The 8,727-nt window shown below is 37.5% G+C and overlaps 1 pseudogene; it reads right to left on the bottom strand.

Moving 5' to 3' along the window:
- Positions 1-3,570: 3,570 nt before the first annotated feature.
- Positions 3,571-8,674, bottom strand: LOC121227215 (protein transport protein Sec24-like At3g07100; annotated as a pseudogene).
- Between the last annotated feature and the right edge of the window lie 53 nt (positions 8,675-8,727).

The following is an 8,727-nucleotide window of genomic DNA, read 5'->3' as shown; positions in this document are numbered from 1 at the left end:
ATGGCAGAATATGAAGCATGTATTATGGGCATTCGTGCAGCCATTGAACGGAACATCAAAGTACTGAGAGTATACGGGGATTCAGCGTTGGTGATATACCAACTCAAAGGGGAGTGGGAGACTAGAGATCCTAAGCTAATCGGTTATAGAAAACTAGTTCTTGAATTGGCTGAGGAGTTTGACGATATCACCTTCTATTACCTCCCACGGGAGGAAAACCAAATGGCTGATGCATTAGCTACTCTAGCTTCGATGATTCAGGTGAATAGACTTGAGGCAATGAGGCCTGTTCAGATGAGTATCTCTGAGACCCCGGCTAATTGTTGCAATATTGAGGAGGAGGGAAAAGATGATTGTCCTTGGTATCGGAGTATCTTACAATATGTGAAGAATCGGGAATACCCTGATCAAGCGACAGAGAATGACAAAAGAACTCTGAGAAAGATAGCCATTGAATATGTCTTAGATGGAGAAGTGTTATATAAAAGAAGGAAGGATCAAGTACTGTTAAGATGTGTAGATGCGGTAGAAGCCAAGAAAATTTTGGAAGAAGTCCATGAGGGTATTTGTGGGACGCACGCCAGTGGTTTCACGATGGCCAGACAGATCATGAGATTTGGGTACTATTGGCCCACCATGGAAGGAGATTGTATTGATCATGCCAGGAAGTGCCACAAATGCCAAATTTACGGAGACAAAATACACGCGCCTCCTTCACCTCTTCACGTCATGACCTCTCCTTGGCCGTTTTCCATGTGGGGTATGGATGTTATTGGGCCAATATCACCAAAGGCTTCTAATGGGCATCGCTTCATCTTCGTAGTAATTGATTACTTTACCAAGTGGGTGGAGGCTGCTTCATATGCAAATGTCACAAAAGCAGTAGTCAGCAAATTCTTGAAGAAGGAGATCATTTGTCGATATGGGATGCCTGAGAGGATCATATCCGACAATGCGATGAACTTGAATAATAGCACAATAGCTGAAGTTTGTAGCAAATTTAAAATTAAGCATCATAACTCATCGCCGTATCGTCCCAAAATGAATGGTGCAGTGGAGGCGGCCAATAAAAACATTAAAAGGATTGTGGGGAAAATGACTGAAACCTACAAGGATTGGCATGAGAAGTTATCATTTGCTCTCCTTGCCTATCGAACATCTGTTAGAACTTCTACTGGGGCAACGCCTTTTTCTCTGGTTTATGGAATGGAGGCAGTATTACCCATTGAAGTTGAAATCCCTTCTCTACGGGTGTTATCTGAGCTACAGTTGGATGAAGCCGATTGGATCCAATCTCGGTACGATCAGTTGAACCTAATAGAAGAAAAGAGGCTAAGAGCTATTCCCATGGGCAAATGTACCAGAAACGAATGATGCGAGCCTATAATAAAAAGGTTCGCCCCCGAGAATTTCGTGAAGGGGACTTGGTACTAAAAAAGATTCTTCCTATGCAAAAAGATTTTAGAGGAAAATGGATGCCAATTGGGAAGGCCCTTATGTTGTAAAGAAAGCCTTTTCTGGTGGAGCTTTGATCCTATGTGAGATGGATGGCAAAAGTTTACCAAATCCGGTAAACGCAGACTCCGTCAAGAAATACTTCACATGAAAGAAAGGGGAACCAAAGTGAAAACCCGTAAAGGGCGCTTTGCTTCCTAAAAAAAAAAAAAAAAAAACTTTGGAGAGGCTAAGGTGAAAACCCGTAAAGGGCACTTTGAGACCAAAGAGGGCTTGAGTCGAAAACCCGAAAAGGGCGACTCAAGTATTGGGCAGGATTGGAACATCAGGACTTGAGCGGATCAAATTTTGATCAGGGCATATGATGATCTTGCTTTACCAATAAGAAAGGATATGCAACATCTTGGAACATTGACAGAGTATTGCAGATCTCCTGAACACATGTCAAACTTAGAAGGGTCTTCGGAAAGTTTGTACAGAGAAACTCAAGCGGCGATAACTGGGGCACCTAGTTCTTAGGTGTATTCTTGAAAATACATTTTTATTTTCTTTCTTTCTTCCTTTCCTTTTGTGAAAACGACATTCTCAATCCACTTCTTTGTTACCTTTCTTTCGCCATCTTTGATGTTTTATTGAGTTATAATCAGAACTAGCTTTATTCTTATCCATTGTTATGATCTTTTTGCAAACATGTCATGTAATGATTAACGAACTAATAAAACTTTCAGGAAAGAAGTTTTGCACATTACTCTGGAAAATTTCTAAATAATATAGGGACCTGAAACATGACTAATGTTTAGAACACGCCAATTTTAAAGTTGGAAATCTAGGAAGGAAGAGTCTAAATTAAAGACTATCCTTTCAGATTTGTCGTCTAAACTTGATTGAACAAAATGACAAGCTGTCGTGTTAATTACAAAGCTTAAATGAACAAGAAGCAATGATCATCAGGCAATAGGAAGAGGTTACCTCGGAGAAAGAGCCTTCACTTGCTCATAAGACTTTGTACGACACCTTGAGAATGGTGTAGGAAACCAGAACGGTCAGATCCTAATCCCCGAATTGTGATAAAAGAGGACAAGGAAAAGCCACATATTTCTACCCTTAGATTACTGTGAGAGAATGATGGACAAATTTGGCGTCCCAGTGGATATAACTTTGAGGTTTACAATGGGGACAGTCTGGCTAAATGTTTCTTCAGAAAAATCAGTCAAGCAGAAGGCATTGTAGCACATCAGTCACAAAACCTTGAGTAGTGATAACCTAAGCGAGATCATTCTCGGAAAAATAAAATTCTGCATTCATGCAAACACCATTCACATATGTCTAGTTAGGAGCATTTGTTTCATTTTGATCATGTCATCCTAATCATTAGGCATAATTAGGTTTATTATACAGGTCTTATCTCCCTGAGATTACAGTGGAACAGACCAAAGAATTTCAGATCTTATCTCCCTGAGATTACAGCGGAGCAGATCAAGGATAAATCTATCTCCTGAGATTACAAGCGGAGGCATTGATTACAGTAGAGAAGATCAATCAGTCTATCTCCCTGAGATTACAGTGGAACAGACCAAAGAATTCAGATCTTATCTCCCTGAATTACAGTAGAGAAGATCACATCAGTATCTATCTCCCTGAGATTACAGTGGAGCAGACAAAGAATTTCAGATCTTATCTCCCTGAGATTACAGCGGAGCAGATCGAAGACACTATCTTATCTCCCAAGTGGAATGAGTCCATTTGGTGCAGTGGAGCGGGTCAAATGATGGACCTTACCCCCTGAAGTCACAACAGAATGGATTGAAGCACAAGTCATATCTCTCTGAAGTTGCAGAGGAGTGGATCGAAGCAACAAGACAAGTGGATTGAATGAAGCTACCTGAAGAAGAAAGCACAAGAAAGTCGAGACTCGACGAGACCGGGCAAATTGGGCTTTCTTAGTCTTTGCTCTGTTATCGTTACACGACAACGAGCAAAGAGGGGCAGCTGTACAAGCCCAATCTGAACCCAGCCCAAACCCAAGACCCAAAACAGACCCAAAGCCCAACTACTAGCCCAATAACCCAAACACTTTCAGAAAAAAACCTAACCCAACCCTAGCCGCCGCACCCATCACCTACCCTCTGCACCGCCACCAACTCCGCCGATCACCTGCCCTTCTGACGTCGCTCTACCTGCTCCACCTGCAAGGAGAAACAAACACGCAAGGCAGAGGCAAAAACAAAAAATAATAGAAATAGAAAATAGGCAGTGTAATCGTTATATAAGGAAAAAAGAGAATGTAAAGGGGTTCGGCCTCGATTTTTATAAAAAAGAACAGAAAAAAAGGTTGAACATTTTTCTCAGATCTTCTTTTTTTACTGTTTCATTTTTTTTTATTTATTTATTTTTACAACTTTTAACGAAACAAAATAAAAAGGGCGTTACCTGTGCTACTCGGAGGGAGAACGAGCGGTTCCCTCGTTCTTCGAGTTTCGGACCTCTTTTTCGGATTGGCCCTTCGATCCGTGCCTAAGAGCACTAACTTCGAAAGGATGAAAAAGATCCGACTTTGGAGACTCGGCCACCACGCGGCGGCGCTAGGCGGAGATCGCCGGAGCCTGGTTCGGCCGGATCGCGGGGGAAGAAGAGAGAGAGCTCTCTCTCTGCTTTTTTTTAAAAAAAAGATTGATTTTTTTTTAGTTTTTCTTATTATTTATATAAAAAAAACGGCGCCGTTTAGCAAAGGGGGATCCGCGCGTCGACCCGACCCGACCCGAAGGATCCGCGTGTTTTAGTTTTTTGGGCAATTTATGCGCGCAGTCCCTCTGATTCGCGGCGTGTTTCAATTTGGTCCTATTTTGTTGTTTTATTTTATTTTGATTTAGCCCTAACATTTTACTTTTGTTTTATTTTAGTCCATTGAGGTGCTGCGTTTTGGGATTTTGGTTTATTTTCTGTTTCGGTCCTTCCCTTTTTTACGCGTGTCGCAATTGGATCCCTTTCGTTTTCCTTTATTTCGAATTGGCCCTATATGTTTTATTTCACTTCGATTTAAGCCCCTTTTTAGCATATTTTATTATTTAGTCAATTTTTGTTAACTTTATTATTATTATTATTATTATTATTATCATCTTTACTATTATTAGTATTGTATTATTGTTGTTACTTTTATATCTCTATTCATATATACTTATGTATTTTAAATATATATGTCTTATTATTATCATATAAGTGCTTGTATATGTACATGTACATATTTACATATAATTTGTTTAATATATATACGTATACTCATATTTCTTTTTATATATATCTATATAATATACATATTTTTATTTTTATAAGTATATATATTTATATGTATGTATTTATATGTTTTTGTATATCTTAATTTGCATAGACATATACATACATATTTTCAATATATTTTAAACATATATATATAAATTAACGTATTTATTTGTATACGTAGGTATATTTTCATTATTTTTAAACTTTAATTTGTACATACATATTTTCATGCGCCTACTTTATATATGCATTTCATTATTTTCATATTCCATAATTTTATACACCTATATATGTGTACATATTTTTATCTATATGCATATTTTTTATATTTTAAAGTATACTTTACATATATATTGTAATTTATGAATACACACATATTTTTTTTTTGTCTATACATATAAATATATATATCCCTTTAAATTTTGATTGTATTCATTATTTATTATTTCATTTTCATTATTATTTTGAACGATGTTTAATTTATTTGTTTATATATATTGTTATTTTATATGATTGTAGGTTTGACTTTTATTTATTTTACATTGTTGCTATCGCTCGTATCATTTTTACACTTTTGTATTCATTATGATTTTGTCATGTATAACAATGTAATTTGCTTTCACATTTTTTACTACGACTTCATGTTTTTATTTCACTCGATAAAAATTTGTTTAAAAAATGATATTTTTTGTTTAGATTCGAGAGGATCGTACCCTAACTTACTGGGTTTCGATTTCCACAATAAATCTAAACACACTAATCTTTTCAAACTCAAGTTTTGAAACGATCTCGGGAATTAAGAAAAGATGTGTCCTAACTTACTGGGCATGATCCCTTTCCTAAACCCGAGATAATAAAATATCTTTTAAATAAGTAAAATTCTGGCATTCATTCACGTATTGGGAATTTGAGACATTGTATTCTAACTTACTGGATATGATTCTCTTTCTCGAATAATGTGAAATATGCCCATTTTCTTGAAAATTTTCAACGCTTTAATACAAGGATCGTATTTTTTTAATTCTTCTAAGTTTTCAATTTTCGACATTAAGACATTAAGTAATCAACTAAGGTACCAATTTTGGGCGTATCGAGGGTGCTAATCCTTCCTCGTGCGTAACCGACTCCCGAACCCGTTTTCTGAATTTCGCGGACCAAACTTGTTGTTTTAATAAATCAAACCGTTTATTAAAAATGACCGCTTTCGAGGTGATCCAATCACACTTATAAATGATTGGTGGCGACTCCTGTTTCATTTTTTTCAAACCCAAGTCGACCCCGTTTTATCAAAAAGAGGTGTCAACACACAGGAACTTTAGAGAATCTGGATAAATCATCTAGATCCAAGCGATGCTGCACAGCATAGAGATTGCGGTATTCTCTGAGTTTTACATCTTAGTTGCAAGAATTTTAGCATCTTCAAGTTTATTGGTCAATGTTTCTCAATTGCTGCAAACATCAGTGGATTAGAAATAAAACCTTGAACTGAATCGGCCAAACAAAGCATCTCTTGCACAGGCTGGTTAACTTTACGTAGCCTACAAATAAGAAAAGATGGCACCGGTGTCAGCCTGTCGGTACATCTCCCCTAGATCTGTAACAACAGGGGCAGCTGCTGTATGCACCCTGATGCGCCTCTCTCCGCAGGATGCAGTGTATCTTTAAATTGTCAAAGAATCATTAGTAACCCATATCCTTTTCCACTTTCAAAAGTAACCCGCGAGTTTCAGCAAACAAGCAAATAACCCAATAAATTAACATTGATACAGTAAAACAACCCGCTTAAAGGATACAGTAGAACAGCTTGGAGATATACTGTCTGAGTTGTAAGCAGTGTCTCCTCAAGGGATAACTGCACTGCATATGCTTTATCACAATCTACAGTCGGAAGTGCTAATAAATCTGTGGACCTCAGCATAAAGTTCCCATGATAAGATGTACATCGAATTCCTGGTGCAAGTACCAATGAAATGGATCAACTGCTTTGTAATCACAAAATCGTAGGGGAAAAACAAAAAAATATATAAATAGTTGTTCTATATGCACACCCATTTCAACATATATTGAGGAGAAAAAAAATCAATAATCTAAACAAACTGTATTGGGATTATGGCTTAATAGCATTGTATTACAAATGGATTCAAATAAATAAAGAGAATCAGAAAACCTTTTCCACATCTTATGCGCATAACTGCTTCCCAGGCAGTCTCCCTAGTAAGATCTCTGACTAATTCATGCCTCAATTTCTCACCATGAATGCTTGATTGGAAGTTCGGATAATAATATACCTGACCTCCAGTATACTTTGCCAGGGTTCCTACATTGAAATTCAAAAAAGAGACTTGAAGTATCATCAAAAGCTCCTCTATACTTCAATGTTAATTTTAAGCCCAAAGTCAAAAGGAGGATATGGATTTTGTACCTAAGGAAGCTATGTCAGTGTATTTATCACTAAAAGCATAAACATTAACCCCTATCTGGTACTTTGTAAGATCAGCTGCCATTTGCTTGTAGAAGGAACCTTCCGGTAATCGCAATAAATGTTCCTTATCAGTTCCATACGCACGAAGATCATCTCCACGCAACTTCAAGCGTCCAACTCCCAGGAAGGCAATGTGTTCTGGAAAATTAGCAACTTACCTCCGAGTTGACTCTGCAATAAAGCGATGGTCAAACAACTATTATCAAATGCAACCATCAGCAAGATACTAAAAGGTGTCCCATTGTTGGTAAAAGATCATAATAGCAAAGATGGAGAAAACAACACACCATAACCATGAATGCTGCCTTAACTGCAGGACCAAAAGCAGATTCCACATTCACATTGTCCTGAAACATAGACGCCAAGCTATCCAGGAATGTTTCAACAACATTTCTTGATTCAGATAAGTTGACAAGGAGATCATCTGGCAATGGGACAAATATATCATCCAGATCTGAAACTACCATCATTTGAGGCTGTGCAAGAGACGACTGCAGAGATGAAAACCCAGAAGTTACTCAGGAAAATTGGGCTAAAATGGAGAAAATATGAGGCGTCTCAGAAGAACTTTTCTACTGATTTCAAAAGTTACTTGCCTTCATGTTGTAAAAATGAATCGTGCTGTCATAAGTAATAAAACCAATCTGTGTTCTGGGGAAACCAGGCAGCTCATCCAAACACGAACGGATAGTTTGAGCAACAACCTATACAGATTCTAAGTCAGCAGAAACCATTAACATGCGTGTATAATAAGGAGAGACACAGGAAAGAGCAACATAGCCTATCAAAGTTCTTTTTATCACCACAAGGCCAGAGCAGAACCTATGCACACAAATCATTTATTGAATCAACTATGACCCAGCAATACAGACAACAACCTGATCAAAATATCTAAACAAGTTTTACAGTGTTGGACAAACCCTGTAATGATAGCAGCAAGGCTAATTTCATAATTCTTTTCTCTTTATTGATGCCATAAGAAGTCAAAATAATCTTGCAGGCCCTACTTCATAGACGTGTTTGAGACCACAGTCAGCCCATCTACCACTATCAAATAGCAAAAAATATATGACACTCACACACTAGATAACTCAAGCCAGCATTTTATGTAGAATATCTGAAAAGCTCCGATATTGTGCACCAAAAAATAGCCTGATCAAGATTTATTCACATTGCAATACGAGATGGAAAATAATAAACTTCTTTAAAGGAAGTGCTTACCCCAATCATGCCACTTCTTACTGCAGATAGTGAAACATCAATGAGAAAAAAATATAGTGGCGGCATTGGTGGCCGATTCATGTAATCAGTTGGTGCAACAAATTCCACACTGCCTTTTAGAAGTTCAGGCCGCTGATCCAAATCAATTCTTCTGCCAGTGGCATCCAAGTTGGCAAAATAGTCACCAGGAACTGAACATGGAAGTTGAATCAAATCAGCACAAATACTTTGTAATTCCAAATATTACCAGGCAAAAATATCAAATTCTGCCACACGATATTACCAATTGGATA

The sequence above is a fragment of the Gossypium hirsutum genome, unplaced genomic scaffold, assembly GCF_007990345.1.
Source record: "Gossypium hirsutum isolate 1008001.06 unplaced genomic scaffold, Gossypium_hirsutum_v2.1 scaffold_835, whole genome shotgun sequence".
In the NCBI taxonomy this organism is placed as follows: domain Eukaryota; kingdom Viridiplantae; phylum Streptophyta; class Magnoliopsida; order Malvales; family Malvaceae; genus Gossypium; species Gossypium hirsutum.
This window is presented reverse-complemented; position numbering and strand designations above follow the sequence as displayed.